General features: G+C 40.9%; 1 protein-coding gene across 2 annotated transcripts in view; it reads left to right on the plus strand.

The window, feature by feature from the left end:
* LOC127580417 (potassium voltage-gated channel subfamily A member 3-like) overlaps positions 1-22,712 on the plus strand; it is a 62,210-nt gene extending 39,498 nt beyond the window's left edge. For both annotated transcript variants that reach the window (XR_007957820.1, XR_007957819.1), the window contains exon 5: positions 21,780-22,712. The gene's annotated coding sequence lies outside the window, so the exon portion shown is untranslated. The remainder of the gene's footprint in view (positions 1-21,779) is intronic.
* Positions 22,713-24,795: the final 2,083 nt, after the last annotated feature.

The following is a 24,795-nucleotide window of genomic DNA, read 5'->3' on the forward strand; positions in this document are numbered from 1 at the left end:
CTTAACCAAGTTCTGAATCTCTTTTTTAGCTGTTAAATGTGACAGCTGTCAGCCTCTAGGTGAATATAAAAGTATTAAAATCAAAAGATCTGGGATTTTTCCTGATATGGATTATATCACAACCATATTTTAGAAAACTGTCCTATGGACATCTTAAACACAATAGAGTGTGGCACTAAGATATCAGGTTCAGTAGAATTCATTCTTTGTGCTATGGGAGTTTATCTCATATACACGTGCCACACTGATGAGGGTGTTGGTACATACACAGAGAACAGCCACAGGGAAAAAGCATGACTTGCCTTTTCTCTGCACTTATTTGCTTCTGCTCATTCTGCTCCATCAGCTCAGGTCTTCCTGTCATTTCTAGCTTCAGTCTTTGCCATATTGTACGGTCCTATTTGCTCTTATCCATTTCCCCTAATTAAGAGAAGATTTATTTATTAGTCACGTGTACACCGAAACACACACAGTGAAATGCATCTTTTGCGTAGAATGTTCTGTGGCAGTCTGTAAGTGTCGCCATGCTTCCAGCGCCAACATAGCATGCCCACAGCTCCTAACCTGTACGTCTTTGGAATGTGGGAGGAAACCCACGCAGACACGTGGAGAACGTATAAACACAGACAACAGCCGGTGTTGAACCTGGGTCGCTGGCACTGTAATAGCGTTATGCTAACCACTACACTACCGTCACTTATCAATCCCACAAATGCTGCAATCCTAGGCACTTATGTCAATATACCGGGGACCATTCTGATTTCAACATCATTGGTCTGTTGAAAGAAGTGAACATGATGTACAAATTTAAAAATAGAATTGCTGTTGCTAAATTATGATACCCACTGCATGCACACACACTGGTGCACTGTTTAATGGTAGGTACATCAGCAAATGTACAGCTAGTATCTGTCAGATGTATGTAGGATAAAGCAATGATGTCAATCAGAGTACAACATGGATTTGATGCCAGCGCTGCCAAATTGGAACTCAGCGTTCCAGCTATTGCCCTCTCTTAACCTTGCATGGCTGAGTGTTTACTTAGGAACAGGATGAACTTAGTCCTAACCAGTGCATTTCAAAGGAATCATCACCTTACAACTTAGTTCCTGACTGATTTCTCCTGGCTGCTAATAAAATTCTTTAAGTGTTGGCACTTTCTTGAGTTGTTTCAAGTCTATTTACTGGGAGCATTGCGCCAGATCTGAATGGTTTTTTTCAGTGACTTCAGTGCTTCTGCACTAAACAGCTGCAGTCGGACATGGTTACATTAGGAAGCATTCGCTTTGGAATGCAGATTGACTGGGAGACAGAGTGGAGGCCACGCAGATCAAAGCTAGCCGTGGGAAGTAGGAGAAAGGAGGGGGTTGGGGAGGTGGCAGAGCTCAGCTAGGAAAATGCTCCTTAAAGATCTGCCCAGAGTGTATGGGGAGCAATTCTCCATCCTGAAACTTAGTGAGGAACAACATGAAAGACGTCTTCTCATCAGTAAGGTTACACTGTCTGATGTCTCCCATCTGCTGCTGTTATAGCTACGACCTTGGAATTGGGCAAGGACGAAATTGCCATTGGCTCTTAGCGTGAGCAGTTATTTGCATGAGGGAGAAATGGGAGGAAGCAACCTGGACAGCCACTTTCTGCAGGAATAGCTCAACTGAGGCTAAATATGGAAATTGCAATCTCAGTTCCCCAATCACCAATATTCCCCTGCCTCACCTAACCTTTCTCGTTGATCATTACAAGGTCTACATGGCTATAGTAAAAATATTAAATCATCAAAAAATAATTATTTAATAATAAATTTGTGAAGGAAAACCAGCAGTATCACAAAAAATTCTTCTAATCAACATTGTGCATTCTCTTAGTATTTGTCTTCTGCTTTTTTTTGTTTCATGTGGTGACATGGTGACATTGCTTTCATGTGGTGACTTCAATATGACTGAGGGAAAGGTCCTGATCATCCGTGGAAATAGCAAGAGGCCTTACGAGGGAAGGGCAAATTGGGAATACCACTTCTTCAGTCACTGTCTTCCAGATATTTTTCCCTCCAGGCACAATTCTAACATTAAAATTTATACTTGTTTTTAATTGCCATTATGTCAAATTCCAGAAACTCCTTGCCTTATCCGGTAGGGTTGTGGTAATACCTTGGCCAATTGGCTGATGGAATTCAAGATGATGGTTCACCAGCAATTTCACAATGACATTTGGGACTGGGCAATAAATTCTGGCATCAATGGTGATGCTGGCATTCCATAAATAAATACAATTATTTTGCTTTATGTGTGATGGAATTCATTATGCAAAAGTTAAATATTGGCATGGAAAGATGGAGTAATGTGAGTGATCAAGGGTTTTAATTTCTGAATGTCCCATCAAGCAGACAAAATGTTCAATATTTTCTATGAAGGCATACTGTTCAGTGTAATTTCAGACTTTTCAAGGAGTTGAGGTAAAATATAACTTTTTTCCCATTTGGAGTTTACCAGATCATTAATTTTTCCAGTGACCTATGGGTTTCAGTTATGTATTTAAACTCTGCTTAAAATATCACTAACACAAAACAACTTGAAGAAATGACCCATGCAAGTGTTTAGTATTCTAATTTAAAACTAGCGACTAAAATTACTGCTTTTAACTTTATTCTCAGTTGAAACTCACAGAAGTAAATTTATCAAGAATTTAGCTTTAATAGAATGTAGAATGATCCAGAATCCTGCCCTCCCAGAGGGAACCACAGTTCTGTTAAACATGTTCTTGTGAAAGAATAATTTGGTTAGTGGCCTGAGATAAGGAATTAGCTCTTGAATCGACATGTATCAATGAAATGGTAATTTAGGTAATAAAGGTAAAAAGCTATGTATTTTAAAAATTGGACAGCCTTTTTCCAAAATTTAAACTAAGTCTGTGAGAGGGACCCTGACCTTCCAGCTGTCCGTTGCTTCAATTCTTCATCGCACTCCCACATTGAGTGCTCTGACTTTGGCCTCCTTCACTGTTCCAGTGAAATCCAACGTCAGGTCAAGAACAACATATCTTATAACTTGGCACATTACAGCACTCAGGCTGACATTAATTTCAACAATTTCCGCTAACTGGCTAGTTCTGATATCTGACCATCAACCTGTAATGTTAACTCTTTTTCTCTTTACACAGATGGTATCTGATCTGTTGAATATTTCCAGCATTCCCAGATTTTATTACAGATCTCCAGTGTCTGCAGTGTTTAGTATCTCACAGTTATAGCATTGCATTTTTATTCTCTTTTGTCTTTTCATTCACCTCCTCCTCTTTACATTACCCTGACATTCCAGATCCACATCCACTTCCTTTCTCAAACCCAACACCATTGGTGTCAATCTTTCTTGGTCTTTAACCTATCATGGACAATCCCTTTATTCTCTTCACCTCTTCCCCTTCTCTGCAACTTAAAACAAATCTGATTTTCTTAGTTCTGATGAAATGTCATTGACCTAATATGTTAACTCTTCTTTCTCCAAAGTTGCTGTCTGACCTGCTCAGTATTTTCAGAATTTTCTGTTTTTATTTCAGTAAAAAATCTCTTAGATTTGGTAAACTTTACAATTCAATAAACTGAACTGTGCAAAATGAATCAACATACACATTTTGTATTTGAATGTTATATATTGCTCCCTAACTTTGTTGAAGTAGATAATATTTGTGGATATTGAGGGAATATTTATTTATTTATTGAGCTAAGATAATTTCCAATGTTAAAACAAAATTGTCACTAAAACTGGTAAAACACTGTGGAGAGGAAACTTATGCTATTGTATCCAGAGACAATAATGCTCCTCCATATTCCTTTTCAATTTAGGGCTAAATATACTGACAAATGACTCTGGGGTTAAATGCACTGTGAGATAGGCTGTCAAAGTCGAGTTTATTGTCATTTGCACAGGTACATATATGCACCGGTGCAATAAAAGTCTCACTTGCAGCAGCATCACTGGCACATTTCAGCATATAAACAGAATTCACAAGAATTCATAAAAGGTCAAGCAAACTGATGGTACACCAAACAAATAAACTTCAATCGGGGGGGGGGGGGGTGGGGGTGGGGGGTGTGAGGATAAAAGGAATCAATGGTGTTTTGCCCGTAAAACTGCAATATGACATAGTTATGAAGATCTGGGGAAAATATTTTGGGCCTTGGGATGGCAAACCAGTTCTAATGGCTATTGATATCCATGCACACATATACCAACAAAGTTGTGCTAGATTAGTAAGGATTAATGAGTGGGCTGATAAGACCTGATGGATATATGAGAGTAGATATCAGCAGAATGTAAGCTAATTTGATGCCATTGCTGCCTAATTGGAAAACATCATCCCAGCGATAACTTAATGATGCACAGCTGAACATGGATTCAATGGTGACAAAGCACCTCTTACCCCTGCTCCTCCTCCCCACATTTCCTGTGCATTTTAAAGGGATCATTAATTACTTGCACGTTTGTTGGTGAGTCATTTCTACTGGCCGTTGCACAGTTTTGTGAATGTTTGGTACTTTCTAAATTACCTTGGAAGTTGCTGAAATCGACATGGAGTGTTTTAACATCAGGTCTCTGCGCTAACCAATTACTTCCAGACATGGTGATTAAGTGTGTTATTCCCCTCAGAATGACTGAGAAAAAGAGCAGAAAGGAATTCAGAACAGAACACACTGCTGGAAGAGGGTAGGGAAGAGAGGAAAAGGGGCTCTCAGCTGGAGGCAATATCCACCCAGTTCATCATGCAGTTCCCTTACCTGAATATCATAGCGGAACTGTGTGCAGATATGTAAATTGTAAATGAAATCTATCTCCACATTCACTCATGACTGCAGTCTCAGAGCTGAGTTAATCAGGTTATCAGCTGCATTATTAGAACCATGGCCTTTTATGTGTCATGGTCCTTTAGAAATTGCAGTTTTGGCAACGTTTAACAGTTGGACATCCGCTGCCGAGGAGGAGAGGTCACAGATGCTTTCCAATCAAAGACAGCTGATGTATTTTCTTCTACCAGAGAGTAACAGGAGGAGTGATGATGGAGCGTTGCGAGGATTGCAGAGGTCATATTGACTCTGTGCATCTCATTTGTAGGAAATGTATGTCAAGTTGGAGATCCACTGCAAATGAAGGATATTCAGGGCTGTCACTGCCCAGCTGGTGAGTGATAGTGCACAGCACATCATTCAAATTGATGCCTGATATCTCAACAACAATCATGATGCATTCACAGTGAACCACCACAACAAACCATATGGTGTCTTCTGGATGACAAGAGTTGCCGTGGCTCTTAAATTTGATGTGCAACCCACGCACAAGTGGGCAATATACAGCAGTGGTCTGGAAGAATCCTGTAGTACTTGCACCATGGATCTCGAGGATCATAGTGGAGGATGAAGGAAAGTAGACTAAAGCAGAGGATGAGAAAGAGGAGGAGGAATGAGGTTAACCTATTCCACCTCTTACTATGTGAATTGTCCAAGAACTGTGATACCAGTGTAGCATGCAGCATGTAGTAAGGATGCAGACTTCAATGAAGGAGATTGCAGGAGGACAACCTTGGGTAGCTCTGGTTCTAGAAGCCCTGGCTTTGGATTGCACTTTGTTAGCATGAGTAGCAGCAGTCAGGGCTGATTACCTGATAGGACTTCATGTTACAGCTGTACAAGATGTTGGTGAAAGCACACCTGGAATATTGTGTGCAGTTCAGGTTGCTATACTGTCAGAAAGATGTGATTAAGCTAGAGAGGGTGCAAGAAAGGTTCATAAGGATGTTGCCGGGACTGGAGGGCTTGAGTTATAAGGGGAGACTGGATAGACTGAGGCTGTTTTCCCTGGAGCAAAGGAGGCTGAGTGGTGACCTTATAGATGTTTCCAAAATCATGAGGGCGATAAACAAGATGGATGATCACTGTCTTTTTCCCAGAATATGGGAGTCTTAAAAGTAGAAGGCATAGTTTTGTGAGAGGGGAAAGATTTAAAGGGAACCTGAGGGGAAATTTTGTCATACAGAGAGTGCTGGGTATGTGGAATGAGCTGTCAGAGGAAGGGGTAGAGGTGGGTATAATTACAATGTTTAAAAGACATTATGACAAGTTCATAGATAGGAAAGGTTTAGAGGGATATGGGCCAAATGTAGGCAAATAGGACTGGCTCAGGAAGACATCTTGGTCGGCATGGACAAGTTGGCTGAAGGACCTTTTTCTGTGCTGTATGACTATAACAACAAGGACCCTGAATATCACCCTGAAGAGGACAGTAGATCTGTGCTGTTGGAACTACAGACACTGCCAAAGACATTTTCTCCATGTTGCTCCTTTGGAGGATACGTTGTTGGATTGCTGTGTCAAACTGCTTACCCCTTTGAAAACTGATATCCACTGTCATGATGAAAATGGCCTAAAATTGAATTGTAGAAATTTGAGCTTGCATGATGAAAGTCTGATCTTCCATTGTGAAAAGCAGACCTTGGGTTCTGTTGGTTTTTCCAGTGACACAAGCTGAGATGCTGGGCATTAGATGCTGCCTTACGATTGCGTTGGTACTCTTCCCATGATGGAAAGGAAGTTCTCCCTAAAGCTCAGTGCAAGGCTGGTGCTGGTGTCCTCCATGATCCTGGACGTGCATGTGGAGCTGCCTGATAGCCATGTAGATCCATCAACCATTTCACAGTGTGTGTCCGTGAGCTCAGCTGCCTCTGTAGGCTGCATCAAAAAAGTTCTGCCGTCAAGAGTGACCTTGTCCTTTGAGGACCTGGCTTTACACTACACTTTCCTTGATCAGACTGCAGGTCTAGTAACTCATAATGTGCATATCCCATCTCTAAGGTAACTAAATAACATACAAGGTCAGTTTCAGAGCTGGTGCAGGGTGAGTTAAGCAGAGTGATGGTGTGAGGATGATCCTTTATCTTCACTCTTTTCTTGCCTGGTTAATTGCTATCATTGGCTGTCTGAAAGGAGAAAAGGATAAGGTGGGGTGATGAGAGAAGGGAGAAGTATGAGTGGTATCTTATTCCTCTGCAGCTTTTAATGCAACAGGGACTGTAGGACAAAGGACATGGGATCTGGGGAAAGGACTGGATATGAGTTTACTGTTACCTTCCATGGTTTTGGCCTTACATCAAGTCATGGACCCAACGTTGGGTGCTCCATTTACATGGGCACTTTCTCTTCCATTGGGATAAGGTGAAACTGCGGTGTTTGTTCTCTTCTGTTTAGCTACTGTTGAGTTTGATCTGTGCACCATCTTATTCTGCCAAGAGAGAAAGGGGCTTGTTGTGCCTGTAATGACTGAAGAGCTGGTATCATATGCAAGTTGTCAAATGTGAATGGCAGGCTCACACTAGTGATCTGTGGGACATTTTGATATTAGCTTTGAATTCTGAAGGATAGAATCTGTGATACTATTTTGCTGCATTGGACAATCTAAGGCCAGTGATGCAGTTCCTGAGATCTTGTAAAAGAATTTTCTGGCCTTCATCGTGTGTGTAAGACCAGTAAATATCTTGAAGCTTGATCTTTGCTATTAATTATGTCAGTTATCTCCTCTATCACCTGAAATGACCTTTTAATTTGGCACAGTGGTGCTGGTGCCAGTTACTCATGGCTGGGTGGCACTGCCCATGTCACTGGGCAACAGATAGATGGGGGGATTGGAAAGACTGTCTTCGAGATCCATGTTGAACCCCTAATTGTAATGATAAGCTAATGAACATTGTGAACTGCACTAATCTGTACTGTAATCGTGGAAATCAGCAGATCAAATAAAGCCAATGTGTTACCTGGATAAAAGGAATGTGCAAGGGTTAAAATTGCACATCTTAATTCCTGTGTCTTTTTTCTAAGTTTAGCCTTTGAAATGTCTTACCCTAAGGATATTTATTAATATTCCAACATTGCTGAGTCTTCTCCCAATCACCCAACATGCAAATAACCAACCTATCACATGCTGGGCAAATGAAGGAGAGGAGTTTTCTCTGTTAGGCGATGTAATTATATTGTGAGGGATTGCTATGCAAATGTTTAATATGTTTTGTTTTTCTCTCTTTACTGCTTTAGCGGAAGTAATAATTCACTTGAAATAGTGGTTTGACAAACATTCTAAGTGACATTACTTTGAATATGATGGTGCAATTTCATGGATTTAACTGTTAATGTGCTAAGCTGAACTTTCAAACACAATTCTGCTTCAGGGAGACTTATGTGCTTGTATGTTCCAATGGTAATTGCCAATGAAGCTGTTTATAAATTATTACTGTTACATTACTTTGTATTGGCATTTCCTTTCTCTGTTCTGTACTGTTGAAATAGTTTCAGCACCTGCTAATCTATTCCGAAAGGAATAAAAATAAATTGGGTTTCAAAGGATTTATCTAACCTGAATCAGTTGGACCCTGCGGATGTAGAAATAAAATGGATAGCAGGTTTTTATACACCTGGAAATTGGATTATGTAGTGCCGAAAGAAGCCATTTTAATTTTACCTGGAGTAAATTACGTTTATGATCGTTACCAGGTGAAATCGTGCCGATCATGAAATTGGACAAGACATGATCCACTCCATGTGAGCTGCCTGACAGTTTCCTGATGTTCAAATCCCATTTCTGCCCCCACCAAGGCAAATCAGAGTTCAAATCCCCAGACAACAACTATTGCAGAATAGTGTCAGTACAACTATGAGCACATCAGACCATTTAATACTTTAGTAACTAATGGGAAGCTCTAGAGATTCAAATGGCAGTTGACTGCAGGCTGCTCAAATACTTTCTGAAGTTCACAGAGTATGTTTAAGCTATCAGGGATAGCTCGTTGCTGTACCTAGCTACTGAGATGATTCAATGGATGCTTCAGTGGTGCCATTGTTCGAAGCCATCCATGACCAGAGACTTCAGTGTAAACCTGGAAAGTAAATAGGGAGGGTTGGGGTCTTGAGGCACACATGAATTTGTGTCCATTTGCAAAGAACCTACTCCCAGAGTCCTCAGAGACACCACATTGTAGTTGGAACTATTTGAGGAGCAATATCATCACTGGCTCAAGTTTTCAAAGTCTGAGATCAATGACATATGTGACATTCTGCAGGATGTCCTTTGCTGCACTTTTCATGTCTGGACTTCTCTCTCTGGTTGTAGGGGTGGTGGCAATTCTTAATTTCCTGGCCACTGGATCACTCCCGGCATCAGCAGCAGATTAATGTTATGTTTATCAATCTGCTGCTCCCCACAGCTTCAGACATATCAACCAGGCTCTCTTTTCATGAAGGAATGATTTCATCTGTTTTGATTTCAGTGAGTAGAAAGTGGCATCCTGGACCCACAGATGTGTTTCCCTTGAGTACAGGAAGTCACTGATTGCACTTGTGTGCTCACAGGGCTTGGATTAGTAACCTGGATCTCATGAACCTTAGACTCTGAAAACAATTTCTTGATGGTGAATGCCTCACTCCCCAGAATTTCCCACGAATCCTTCATCCTGAGGTAGTGCACGTTGCTAAACGTTTCCAGCTGCCAGTACTGCCCTGAGGGATGGATGCTGCAGGACAGAGGCAACCCTATGGTTTCCATAGCTGCTGAATGGAGATGCAATGAGAGCCATGCAAGTATCAGGATAGTGGTGGGAATCCCACTGCTGTCTTCAAGATGCGATCTCACAACCTTCCTCAGTTCAGTGTATGCCCAGCAGTTGCAGAGACCTCATCGTGGTCTACTGCATGTTGAACAACCTGAAAATGGTAGCTGACACCGTAGGAAGAGCAGCAGGGTTACCTGGAGCCTAAAGTCCATGGGACAGAGCCTGAAGATGAGCAAGAGAAGCAGGAGATTGATGAGGGCATTTGGGGAATGCTCCTGGTCAACATCATCAGTTTCATCTTCCACCTCAGAAGAAAATAAGGGATTCCCTCTGGAAAACTGCTTCTCTAAGGAACCACAAAATGTTAGTCCTGATTGCAAGCCAGGTGAATCCCTCCACATTGTAATCATTACCACCAACCATTGTACATTATGAATCAGCTGGGGGAGCCCAGGTAATCCAGACCTTGCGTACTGCTTTGCAGGTCTACCTACACTGTTTATAACACATCAACAAGGAAGTCCCTATTCCAATTACCTAAGTGGCTTTCATACAGCATGTACTCCCTGGTCAGTGGCATTTTGCTTAACAAACTCTGACCTCTGCACAAAATATAAATTTCTTGGAGGATTTCCACTCTATCATAGAGCTTGGGAACTCAGCCCGGACTTGATGGGCTCCAACCACACAAACTGGGTGGGATGAAGCCCTGCTCCTCTATCCATGAGGAGGTACATGATCTCCTCCAACCTGGTGAGAAGCTGCACTTGAGAGGGACTCCTTCCATCCAGGTGGCCTCCCTTACACTTGTTACTGTTTTAGGCTAAATGGAGGATATGAGGGACATAGGGTAATCTTTTCATTATCCTCAATTTGGATAATGTGGGGGGTGGAGGAGTAAAATTTTCAGTGGTGCGGTGAGGTTTTTGGATGTTATAATCGAAGGTGTGGTGTGTGGAAGTTGTGGATTGAGTGTGCATTTGTGTTTGTCTCTTTGCACCTGTATGGCAGCAGTATTTCTAGTGGTCTAAAGCTCATTTTGACAAATCTTGTGAGGACATGATGGCACTTGTGATGTTGTTCCATTGAGCATGGATTCTCACTTCTGGAGGAGACAATTCAAGTCACCTCTCACCTGTCTTTTCTTAACCTGATCCTGAGAGTTTCCTAGATCTTGCATGTATCTCAATTACAAGCACTGCTGTGACCTGTTTGTGAATTATGGAGGCTCTCTCCCCATCTCACGCAGTCTCTATCCATGGCAGCCACAGTGTGTGTTGCTGCTGTCTGACGGTCCTGAGGACTGGCACCTTACTCTGATTGCTGCACAGCAACAGGTCAGAAGTTGTTTTGAATGCAAGTCCCACCTAGCACATCATTCTGGGCATTAGAAACACCCTAATGTTGCTCCATACTTGTTTTTGACTACATTTGCAATGATTTGCAGGGGCCTTGACTTGGTGTTACTGCAGCACCCCCCAAAAATTGCCCAGTCCTAACCCTGGGCAGTAATTTCTTCCTGAAAACAAACTGAATGTTTATGATAATTTCCACACTTATCTCATGAACAAATGTTAGAAGACTATTTCTCTTGTTTGAACTATAAACACCGGTATTAACAAAACACCAGGGCCCAGAAAGTAGACAGGATTTGAGAAGATTCATTAATCCGTTGGTTCATTTTGTCTGAGGGCCAACTGTCGAGAAATTTAGTACCACAAAAGGTCCAAGGCATCCTGCATTACAGATCTGTCTTTCACAGGGTCTTTATTTTGGGTGCTTTGCCTATGTTGAGCAGCTGAAGGAAAATAAGTAGTTCTGGGGCCAAGTCTGGTCTGAAGTCATGGAGAGGAAAGGCATGGGGGGTAAGGTCCTTAAATGGAGGGGTTGGAGTGAAAGTCAGCTGCGGGCCAGCTGTGGGTGGGGTGGGGGGTGAAATCAGGTGAGCGTTGGCTGACAGGATCATTGGAAAGGAGAGACCTTTCTGGAGTGTTTATAGGGTGGAGTGGACGAGTTGATGATCATGGTTGACAGCATAGGATGGGGTTGATGGTCAGGGGTGTGACTGGTATTGGATGTGTTGGATCAGCTCATTGTGTTAGGGGTGGTAGGTGAGGGCAACATACTCGCCAGGGTAGCAAAGGGCACAGCAATGATTGGAGGTTGCGGGGAATATCCAAGTGAGAGCTGGGTAAATACATTACTTGAAGATTTCCCACCAGGGTCGGGACTCCAGTGGCAGCCTTGGACCTAACTAGGAATGATGTGTTTTGGGAGGTGCCTTGTTGAATTTCCAGAGTGATGGGAAATGCCCTAGAAAGAGTATTGTGTTTCATTCCTGGGAAAAGTCCATTTTCAATTGCATAATGCTGAAATAGTGCATCACAAGTGAATTTCTCAGCCTCAGTGTGCAGATCAGAAACACAAGGGTAACAGTCTATAACATATGGGAATAGTCTGTCTACTCATGGTCATCTTTTAGGTATATTTTACATCCAGAAATTAAACTCTGTTAATCAGTGAAGGAGGTGAATGAGAGAGAAGAGGTTATTTTTGTAATTTTGACTATCCCTTGAGAGCAGTATTTATCCATTCAGTTATGATTGTGCAGCCAAGGGAGTAAAGATACAGATGAGTAATCAAGTAGATCAAAACTGAATGGACATGAAAACTATAACAGTTTGTGTGTGTATGTGTGTTTGTTGGGGGGGGGCAAGGTATGTGTGCATGGGATGGTGATGTATGTGGCTAGGGGAAGGTCACTGGCATCAACAAGGGCAGAGAAAAATTACCAAAAGTAAATATGGTGAGAGGTTGGAGGTAAAAATGCACCATCGCCAATTGGTGGGCAGATTGGCCCACTGTGTTGATGATGTCAACATCAAGTATGAGAGATGGCCAGGATTAATTACAAGTAGATTTGAATAGAAGAAAGTGCTAGCAGCAAATGAAGGAATGAGCAGAGTGTGAAGTAGGAGGGGTACAAACAGCCAAGTTTAACTGAAATGGTGGGGGGGGCGGGGAACTGTGGTCGTAGATCAGGGTTGGTGGTGGCTTTCAGTTGTAAAATGCCAGTATTAGCTGATTAGAGATAGAGGAGGAGGTAACTCTGAGAATGAGTTCTGGGAGGGAGCTGAGTGGATGACTGTCAAGGTAATTTTTGGGAAACTTGACCATGGTTAGACCTTTGATTTGAGTTCCTTTATTACTAAAAATTTAACAGTTTTTAGGAATAAAAATATACATTTTTCAATGTAAAGTATTTAATATTCCTGGTCCAGTTTGCATCTCCTAGAAATGTATCACTACTTTGCTAATGAGTGTTACCAGTATTTGGAAGATGCTTGCACGGTTTTACTTTGGAATTGGTATCTGCGGATTAACCATGGAAGGAGTGTCATACTTTTAATGGAAATGTGTGCAGTTTCAATTATGATAGAGAATGTGTAAAGTTATAATGTTAGAAGGAATCTTCAGATTTAATTTTGAAAGCAGCATCATAAAGTTTTAACTTTGAAAGCAATCTTTATAATTTTAACTATGGAAACAGTATGTACAAATATTACATTGGAATTAATCAGTGTGTGTTTAACTAGAAAAGCAGTCCATGCAGTTTCAGTTTGGAAGGTCTACAGTTTCAGCACAGTTTAACTTTGGCAGGAATGTGTACATTTTAATCTTAGAAGGAGTGGATAGATAGTTAGCTTTGGAAAAAAAATGCATTCTGTTTTAACTAAGGTAAAGATAATTTTACCAATCTTGTAATTGTAACAGGAAGTATGTTCAAGGTGGCTGCAGTTCAGTAAGACAAGGCTATAAAGCTAATTTTTGACTTATTCTCTCCTTGGGACATATGTACACTGGGAGGGTAGAATAAATGAAGTTAATCTAAAAACAAAATAATTAATTTCCAGCAACAAACACCCATTGTTTGTTGCTCCAGATTCCAGCATCTACAGTCTCTTGTGTCTCGATAATTAATTTCCAATTGATCAAAGTCCCTCTTAATATCAGATGAAAAATAGTCACCATATTGTGTTCCAATATTGTTTCAAATATACTGAATAATGTACCAAAATACATAATTTACAAAGATCTAAATTTGTGTGTGTGCACATTTGTGTGCATATGTATATGCGTGCTCAAAACATGTATGTGAAAGCTGAAGGACTAGTCTCACACTACTGCCCAGAGTCCCACAGTCCTGGGAGTTCAGGTGGAAAACGTTACAGTGCTAGCTGTAAATGCAATGTACTGACTTTCACAATTCAAATTAAATTCATGACTGGGAGAATGAACAAATGTACTCCTTTAACTAAATCTGACTGAATTCTTATGAGCGAGGGGTTACAGGCTGTGGTTCACATGACCTTACAGAGGACACTGAGTGAGAAAACCATGTTCACAAGTTGTACATTTCAGTGATCAGTCTAAGAGACTGTATCGTGACCTTCTTGTAAAGAGTTTGGATTAATTACCCGTATAATTTGTACCATACGAATTAATGTTATGCACTTTCTATAGATCACAAGTTAAGCAAGTAGTTAGAATAAATTGAACATTTCTATCCATTTATTTTATATTTTAAGTATGAAGTACTTTGCTGTTATGAAGTATTCTGTGGCCTAATCTTGAACTGACACATTTTCTGAGTGTCAAATGACATTTCTCCATGAAATTCTGTTAGAAAATCTCCAGGGAATGTGTCACGTGGTATGGCACAAATAAAAACAAAACATTCTATAAATGACTGGCACTGCACTTTTAATTTTGTTCCATATATAAAGTCTCTTCCTGTACTGATTTGTTTTGGTAAGGAAAAGATCTTTGCCAAAAAAAAAGATCTTGTTTATATTCAGTACAGTTGCTTAGGACTGGTACACATTGTTACCATGGTGCACTTTAGCGAAGAATCTAAAAGGCACAGTACAACTGGCAGCAAGTGAAGGCTAAATTATCCTGTTCTACATTTCTGCACATATTATTTTTATATGTGTATGCTAACACCCATGTAAGAAATCTGCATCTTTATGATGATATATTAATACTTTGCAATAATTTTATTATTAATGCTTGCATGATTTTTCAGCACTTCACACTGGGGATGTGCTAGGCTTTGATTTCCATTAGAAGAGCTGCCTTGGAGGCAGTTGCCTATTCTGGATTAACACAAGACCACCATTTAAAGGACAATCATAAGCAAAGTACAGCAGATGCTGCAAGTCTGAAATAAAAGGGAAATGCTGGAAACACTCAGCAGCTCCAGCACTATTTGAGGAGGGGGAAGGCAGCACTGAGCTCGGTTTCTTGAATCACTACAATCCTTCCGGGGAAGGCACTCCCACAGACCAAAAATCCACCTCAGGCTTAAATGTACTTAATAATAAGTCAGTGGGTTTGGAGAGGAAAAGGTGATTAGAACTCTAGGGGCTGATTTCCTGCACCTGAGCACAATGAATGCAGGAGAATTAGGTAGGGCAGGACTCGCGTTTGTGTAGGTAACCTCCTTGGTTTTCTAATCATTTAACTGTTTTTCTATTCATTGTATTTTGCATTGTATAATATCATTTTGCTCATCATACCAATTTCATCTCTGTGAATGAGCCTTCCGCCCCCCTCCGCCGTCACATTACCTCACCCTTTCTTCATGCATTTCTATTCTTTACCTTCAAATGTATACTTACTTCTCCTTAAAAATGATGACTGATTCAGTTTGCTTTACTGTTTCTGATCAGCCATTCATTTCCTTATCATCTTCTGCTTGTCAAACTTTCGCTCCTCCCTTTATGCATTTGTTAATGTTCCCATGTTCCTGGTTACTAACCTGCCAAACAGTGGAACTATTTTTTTCTGATTTACCTTATCAAACCCTCTCACAATTTTGAATATCTTTATCGGGTCTTCTCTTGACTTCCTTTGTTCTAAGTTTAAGTGTCCCATTTTCTCCAATCTCCTCTTACCTAAAGGCTGTCAGCTTTGGAATTATTTGGTTTTACTCTTGATTCCCGTTGATTCCAGTTTAGCCTTGGCTCCTTGATGCCAGACTCGATCAAATGCTGCCTTGATGTCAAAGGCAGTTACGTCACCTCTGCAGTTCATCTCTTTTGTCCATGTTTGGACCAAGGCTGTAATGAGGTCAGGAGCTGAGTGACTTTGGTCAAACTCAAATTGAGCTTCTGTAAGCAGGTTGTTGCTAAGCAAGTGCACTTGATAGTGCTATCGATTATCCCTTCTTTCAATCTGCTGCTAATCGAGAGTAGACTAATGAGGTGGTAATTGGCTGGGTTGGATTTGTCCTGCTTCTTGTGGGCAGGATATACCTGGGCAATTTTCCACATTACTGGGTAGATGCCAGTGTTGTAGCTGAACTGCAACAGTTTGCCCAAGAGTACAGCAAGTTCTGGAGCAGGTCTTCAATATTATTGCCAGGATGTGGTCAGGGCCCATAGTCTTTGCTGCATCCAATGCCTTTAGCAGTTTCTTGATATCATGTGAGTGAATTGAGTTGGCTGAAGACTGGCATCTGTCATGCTGGTGGCCAATGGAGGTGGCCAAGGTGGATCATCCACTTGGCACTTCTGACTGAAGATCCTTGCAAATGGTTCAGCTTTCACTTTTGCACTGATGTGTTGGGATCCTCCATCAACAGAATGGGGATATTTGTGGAGCCTGCTCCTCCAGTGAGTTGTGTTATTGTCCACTTACATGCCCAACAACAAAAACACAATGCAATAGATGGAGCTAAGCGATCGCACAACTGCATGTAGCAGGACTGCAGAGGTTAGATCTGCTCTGTTGGTTGTGGGATCACCTAGCTCTGTCTATTGCATTCTGTTTTTGTCATTGAGCATGCAAGTCATTCTGTCTTGTAGTTTCACCGGGCTGATTCCTCATTGTGAGATATGCCTGGAGCCACGCCTGGCATGCCATCCTGCATTCTTCATTGAACCAGGGTAGACGTCCGGGTTTGACGGTGATGGTAGAGGGTTGGATATACCGGGCCATGAGGTTGCAGATTGTGTACAAGTAAAATTCTGCTGCTGCTGATGGCCCATAGAAACTCATGGATGCCCAGTTCGGAGTTGATAGGTGAGTTCACAGTCTGCCCCATTTAACCTGGTGGTAGTGCTACATAACACCATGGAGTGTATTTTCACTGTGAAAACAGGATTTTATCTCCACCAGGACTTTGTGGTGGTCACTCCAACAGATACTGTCATGGACAGATACATTTGTGATGGGTAGATTTGAGGACAAGATCAAGTTGGATTTTCCCTTTTGTTGGTTCCCTCACCACCTGCAACAGACCCAATCTGGCAGCAATATCCTTTAGCACTTGGCTTCTCAGTAGTGGTGCTACCAAGCTATTCTTGGTGACGGATGAAGTCCACCACCCAGAGTACATTATGCGCATGGAGTAGTATTGATTCATCAACCATTTGTGGGGGGGGGGGGGGTGGGGGGGCAGTACATAGTAATCAGTAGAAGATTTCTTTGCCCATTTAACCTGATGCTACGAGATTTCATGGAATCCGGAGTCAATACTGAGGACTCCCAGGGCCGTTCCTTCCCAACTGTACACCACTGTGCTGCTGTAGAAGTCCTGGGGTGTTTCTAGCCTCTGCAGTTTTTTGCTTTGTCCTTGCAGATTTTGTTATCTAGCAACTGTGAAGCTAATTATCCTAGCTGCTAATTAGACACAAATCACATTGCATTTCCAGCAAGGAAATACGCATGGTTAAATGCAAAATATGCCAGTTGTTCGATATGTTTGTACCATTCCAATAACTTCTCCATTTAAATTACATAATCATTTCGCTCCCCAATTCACCATTGAAATATATGAATGATGTGAAACTTCTATGTTTGTATAACACACATAAGCTAAACTTACCACACAAAATTAAGGCTTGTTCACTTCAGCCTAAGAATTCCTCTTTCACATGAGACAAACAGTAATGCTGCCAAACAAACACCCTGGAAGTAAAAATATACCATTACTAAAAAACATTTTCCCTTTTTCTATCCTGTTTTTCTCTTTTAACTTTGATGTTCAACGGCATTACCAACACTAAACCTCTGGCATTCAACACCCTGATAGTCACAATTAACCAAGACTCCATTGGACCAGCCAAGTAAACATTGTGGCTACAAACGAAGATCTGAGGCTGGGTATCCTGTGGTAAATGACTCACCCCTTACATTGCAAAACCTTTCCACCATCTGCAAGGTACAAATCAGGAATGTAATGGAATATTCTCCATTTCCCTAGAAATATGCCACTCCAGCAACACTCAGGAAGCCTAATACCATCCAGGACAAAGTGGCCCACTTAATTGGAACCTCATCAACCTCACTTAACATTCATTTTCTCCACAATGGTGCACAGTGGCCTCAGTGTGTACTGCATACAAAATGCATAGCAGTTACTTGCTTAGTCTACTTGGAGAGCACCTGCCAAACTTGCAACCTCTGCCACCAAGTAGGACAGAGTTTTAGGCACAGGGAAAACCACTACCTGCAGATTCCTCTCCAAGTTGCACGCTGTCCTGATCTGGAAATATATTGCCATTCCTTCATCATCGATGGTAGGATCATCTAGATCCTAGAACTCCACACTAACAGCATTGTGAGAGTTCATTCAACACCAGCTCACCATCATCTTCTCAAAGACAATTAGGAATGGCCAATAAATGCTGGACTTGCCAGCTAATGCCCAGATCCAGGAAAATGAATAAATGTAAAAAAAAATATCTAATTTTTCCCCATCCTCATTTCATTCTGTAATTGATTTGACATAGAACTTCCAATTTTAACTTACTCTTCCTGGGATTATTTAGATTATGAGATGAAAATAGGTACTAAATGAGTACTGTGATAGTGAGACGTGTAATTAAAAGTCTAGTTTTAATTCTCATTTGACCCAACTTTGCATAATTTGAATTTGCCTGGTGGGGCTAAAACAGGCACCTGGGGATTAACAATTAAACTCCGAAACAAAGTAATTTTTGCCGAGCAGTGGATGCGGTCTCCACTTGCGTTGAAGGTGTGGAGTGTGCTGGCTGAAATGACGGCTCGGAGATTGAAGGAAAAGCACACACTTCTTGTACATGACATTGGAGAACCTTTTGGAGGAGGGGTACAAGAGGAGGGATGTCCTGTATTAAGAGAGAGGAATGTGTCCCTGTGGTCTTCCCATCTCATCCCACTCCGGTGACGCTGCTCTGCCTGTCTTATGTTCTCATACTTCCTACAGACCAAAGGGACCCATAGATCACATCGAGTCAGACAGCACAGAAACAGGCCATTTGGCCCATCTAATCCATGCTAACCATGAAGCCACCATTTACGCTAATCCCATTTTATTCGCCCCCACATTCCCATCACCTCTTCCACCTACTCCCAGTTTCTACCGCTCACCTACGCACTAGGGGCAATTTATAGTGGTCAATAAACCTCCCAACCTGCATATCTTTAGGATGTGGGAGGAAACCGATTACACTTGGAGGAAACCCGTGTAATCAATAACGATATTTTGCTTGAGTGTGTGAGTCCAAATGTTGCTTGAGTGTTCAGTTCTGGATGAATTATCCCTGAGGATCTCCCAATGCATTTCAAAATTAACTTTCAAACCTCTAGCTGCAATCAAGTAGTAAAACGTGATATTTCTTCAAGTAGCACTCAACATTTTCACCAATGACATGTTAACACCCAATTTGCTAATTGATGTTAGGAGCAGGTGTTAACTCGCATGTTATCCATCAAAATGGTTTGGAACAACTTTAGTGAGTGCTAGCAGGTAACTTAAGTGGGAAACAGCCCTTTAAAAATCTGCTGAGCTGCCATTCCCAGTACGTGTCCTTTTGTGATAAATGCAGGTTAAGCCGAAGCTTCAAGTGAAGATTCTGTCTTGTGCATTTTGGAGGCTCTCTTGTGCACAAAGTTCCTGGAGGAAATGTCCTCCTCCCCACTTCAGGCTCTACACTGGTCATCAACAGATCATCAACCCAATTGTAATCAGCCGCTTGCCTTGTTCACACAGATCACAGATTCCCTGTAGGGGGCACCACACCTTCTCTGTCTCACATTTTGATCAACGTCTATTTACCAAGTCCCAAGTCTCACCAACTGAGCATATTCTGACCGGTTATCCTCATTGTGAAACTGCAGATACAAGCTGGGACTAAGATACAATCATTTTAGCCATTACTCATTTATAGACATGCCAGATGTTCATTGTCTACCCCACAAGTTGAAAAAAATGTGTCTTTTTCATATTCACTACCTGAACACCATAACATTAGTTGAGAAGAAGTAATAGCCTTTTCACATAAAGAAATACAACTCAGACAATTATTGCTCTACCTGTTTGGATGCAAATTGAGTGTAAGTGGTTTTTTTTGTCATCAGCACAAGGCAATGACCTTTTTGCAATGTGGATTAGATGAGATTTAGAAAAAAAACAGCGCACACAAGCAAATTAATTTTGTGGGGGTGGCTTGCTTTGCCGACACCCATATGGGCATTTTACAGTGCAGGAGGCCTTGTTGGTGCACAGGGCCTTGGTGTAAAGGTTCAAGCTGATCCTAGATGGTAAATTTTTTGAAGCACAAACCTATTTTTGAAAGTTAAGGTTTTCCTACCCAAATAAATATTGCCAATGGTATTTAAAGTCTGTTTGACAGTACAGCACATAAAGCAGGGTACTCACTCAAAGAGATTAGTGAACTGGGCAAAGGTGCAGTCAGTGATGGAGCTGGTGACTTCCATTTCCATTGCTGCCATCTTTGTTTTTTGCTGCAGCTGCCAATACCTTTCTGAGGCCTCTGGCTCCTGGTTCAGGCACCCGCTCCTGGCCTCTGGGCTTCTGCTGCCCTTGTGAAAGGCACCCTGTAGTCTTTCAAGTCTTTCTTTTTACGGAGGTCTTCTTTGCCTCATTAAAAAAAACTAGTGTAATTTCTCAAGATTGGGATATTTGTCAAGATTTTGAGTATAATTGCTGCACGAGGGTAGAGCTTGAGCTGTCACTGGAATACAATGGAGTGAGCTGCCCTGTAGAAAGTAACTCACCCGCTCTTTCGGGTCTTGACACAAGAATCACACAGAATGACCCCTGCACTGCCATCACTGTCGTGCCTCCACTGGGAGGAAGTTGGGAGAGAAAACACAGCAGATGCTGGAAATCTCAAAAAAACGGGAAATTGCTGGATGTACACAACATGCATTGCAGCATCTCTAAAGAGAAAAAGAGTTACTGTTTTAGGTCAATGACCTTTCATCAGAACAAGGAAAAGTTAGAGAAGGGGCAGGAGTGCAGAGAGCAAAGGGAATGTCTGTGACAGCATGGAGGCAGCACATGTGGAGAGTTGGACCATGTGAAAGTCAATGCTGAGTGGAAATTGACAGCAAAGATGTAAAATTTCAGAGTTCTGTATCAGCAAGCTGCAGCAATAATAAAGAAATCAGCCACCTTTGTTCTTAAGACAATATGTTTATTTGACTTATTTTAAAAAATACTTTAATGGAGCAAAAGCTGCAGAAAGAACGGGCAGTTGATGAACCTCTCCTCCATTATCTTTTGGATGCAAAGTTTCTGATATGAAGCAGGATTTATTGCAAGAAAAGGGAAGATTTGTAAATTTTGTGGGAAGGAGTAAACCGCAACTTCAGGTGCATAAGAAACGGTATTCTTCGTATTTGAAAATTTTGGATACCACTTGTACTATAATTCCCGTAATAGTTATTATGCAAATGAAAGTTGTTGCTCATGTCAGAGTAGCTAGTGCCAGTGGGCTGAAGGCCTTTGGTTTCAGCTTCATGCAGAAGTTCCCAATAATTGGTGCAGTGACTGTAACAATACAGCTTTAAACACATTGCTGGTCTGTTATTTTGACCTTCTGAAGTCTTCTGCCATTATTTTGTGATTTTATTTCCATTACTATTGCATGTTTAGCAGATGGGTTGTCCAGTGATGGCCTGTCAGTTCCTTGCATGGGAAGTTTTTGATCAATTTTGTTCAATCCCAAGTTATTTATGCTACACCAACCTTTTCCTTCACAGGTACTTGCTTTTCTTGTGTCATATTTTAGCAAGTTAAATGAGTGGTAGGATGGGTTTATCTTGGTCAAGAGTACTCTAACCTGTACTGTTGTATTGCAGTATAACATAAAGTTTATGTATTCTCTTCTGGTTTATAGGAAGAAAATGATTTGGTACATGATCCCTTCTGTACACCAGCTGATCGAATCACCTGCTGCATGACCCAGGATGAAATAACTAATTCTGAATCAATGTGTCCAAACATGTTGAGTAAAGGCTGAACCACAAGAGTAGAATTGGAAGAAAAAAAACAGGTACATAAACACATTGGAAAAAGTGGATCCCACACGCGTGTATCTGCTACTATGTTAAGACAGAACCCCAATCCTATTTCTGGAGCTAAAATTCATGCACCATTTTAAAATGTATGTGTTCAGATTTTGATAATTGTTTTTTGCCTTTTAAAGATCGTTTCTTTTGATTTTAATTTAATTTTACACAAAATGTGGAGGACTTGTACATTACAAGGAAATAAATTTATATGGATGTTCTTACTATCCCAATCACACAATATGCCTATTACATATCATTTCAACCATTGAAAATACTAAAGCTTTTATCTGGCTGCAATTATCCTAACTAAAATTTAACTTGTGGGGTCTATCATCAATTGTGGACAGTAAATACTGTTCTGATACTGTGGGTTTAATCTTGTGGGTGAATTGTTCAAATATCTATTTTTGTATATATTATATATGTTTTATATCAAATGATTGAGTTTACTAGTGATATATTAATTATAAAAGTTATAGGGTTTTAGTTACATAGATTTCAATTTCTTTGGAAGACCTGTTCAGGGTGATGGTGGTAAATGTTTCAGTCAGAAATTCAGTTGCATTTTAACATGCTATGATTTGTTGGTAAAGGATTAATGCATCTTGTTTGCAAATTATCAATGCACTTTTGTCAGATCATTGTATCACTGTAATTAAAGACATCTACCTCAGTTTGATGTATTCACTCATTTTTCTTTTATTTATGTGCCAATACATTTTTGACATTATTATGTGTTCTTGTATGGTGAAGGATTTTGGAAACCTCTATAAATACCTCAACATCTATGCCTCAGGAACCAGAGGTTACTACAAAATGACCAACAACATCTTGGTTATAAAATACAAATCACAGAGGAGAGGTCATGATCCCAATATAAGTACTGGGTATATAAAAAGCAGGGATTAGAAGAAACCTTGCAACATTACCAGAATGTTGAGTGTCTTGCCACAAGTGATGCTCAATGCCAATTTGATTACAATATTCAAAGTCGCACAGGATAATTACTTGAAGATTTTAAAAGAATATGGAGAGAAACCATTGTGAAAAATTAGCAAGAAAGAGGGACCTAAATTTAGCACATGAAAGAAGGGCCTTCTATCTCAAATGTTCAGTTTGTACATTATTGAATAATAACACTTATTTTTCCTTGTCCCTGTGTTTCTTGTCACCAGTTGTCTTGAAAAACATACAATACAAACAGCTATTCTGAATCTTCTTTAATGTGGCAGTATTTAGTACACAACCTTACATTCTTGTACCTGCAATACTAATACCTACATATCACTATTATATTTGTGGTTGTAATGTGCTAACTGTTGTGTTTTCAGGAGAATGATCTGTGTTTTGAGCAGGCTCTTTGGAAGTTGGTAAAAGGCAAATCAGATCCCAGAGTGTAGATTTTCTCTGTCATCTGAGTAGATTTTGCATGACTGTCTCATTGGCAGGCCTCATCTATTCCAAGGGCTAGGCTTCATTAGCACTGAGCCAGAGGGCTGCAGGGCAAAAACTGAGATCACAGATCAACCCACTGACTCTGCCACCTTAGCCAGATGAAGGTAGGTCTGTATGGGTGAAGCCTGGGTGAGAAACAACCTACTCCTTCCAGACTCAAAATCAAAGCAAAATGTATCTTTTGGCCCCTCTGGAGTGGAGTTTGCACATTGCACATTCCATTCAATTTATTCCTAAAATGGGTTTAAGATTAGAATGCCATCAATAGTACGTTCGTATAAGTGGAGGCAGCAGAATGCCAGTAAGAGTGGAATGGTAAGTAATGTCGACCCTATTTTAAGAGGACTCAGGTCTGTTTACAAAAAGGTATAAGGTCTTAAAATTCAGCTTATGAAGTTTTTTCTTATAGAAAAAACATGTATGCCAACCGGTTCCCCATCCCTCCATATCAAAGTGGGATAATAATTAAGATGTTAATTGTGTTTTTGGCATAGACCTTTAGGGTTGTTGAATTCTGGGGTGACAGGCTAAATGGGGAGCAAATTCAGAAATCGGTGGTGCAAAGGGACTTGGGAGTCCTAGTGCAGGATTCCCTGAAGGTTAACTCGCAGGTTGAATCGGCAGTAAGGAAGGCAAATGCAATGTTCGCATTCATTTCAAGAGGACTGGAATATAAAAGCAAGGATGTAATGCTGAGGCTTTATAAGGCATTGGTCAGACCACATTTGGAATACTGTGAGCAGTTTTTGGCCCCATATTTAAGGAAGGATGTGCTGGCATTGGAGAAGATCCAGAGGAGGTTTACAAGAATGATCCTAGGGATGAAAAGGTTAATGTTTGAGGAACGTTTGATGGCTCTGGGCCTGTACTCGCTGGAGTTTAGAAGGATGAGGGGGGATCTCATTGAAACCTACCGAATATTGAAAGCGGAGAAGAGGTTTCCAGTAGTGGGAGAGTCTAGAACCAGAGGGCACAGCCTCAGAATAGAAGGACATCCCTTTAGAACAGAGATGAGGAAGAATTTCTTTAGACAGAAGGTGGTGAATCTGTGGAATTCATTGCCACAGGTGGCTGTGGAGGCCAAGTTATTGGGTATATTTAAAGCGGAGGTTGATAGGTTCTTGATTAGTAAGGGTGTCGAAGATTATGGGAGAAGGCTGGAGAATAGGGTTGAGAGGGAAAAATAAATCAGCCATGATCAAATGACAGAGCAGACTCGATGGGCCGAATGGCCTAATTCTGTTCCTATGTCTTGTGGTCTTTTGAATCATTATTGAATACATCTCCATATTTGCTGATTGAATACGGGTCTCAGTTTCCCAGTTGCCACTCACCTCTTACCTCATCCTAGTGGTCATTCATCTTCATTAAACATGCTATTTAATA

This window comes from Pristis pectinata, chromosome 19 (genome assembly GCF_009764475.1).
Source record: "Pristis pectinata isolate sPriPec2 chromosome 19, sPriPec2.1.pri, whole genome shotgun sequence".
In the NCBI taxonomy this organism is placed as follows: domain Eukaryota; kingdom Metazoa; phylum Chordata; class Chondrichthyes; order Rhinopristiformes; family Pristidae; genus Pristis; species Pristis pectinata.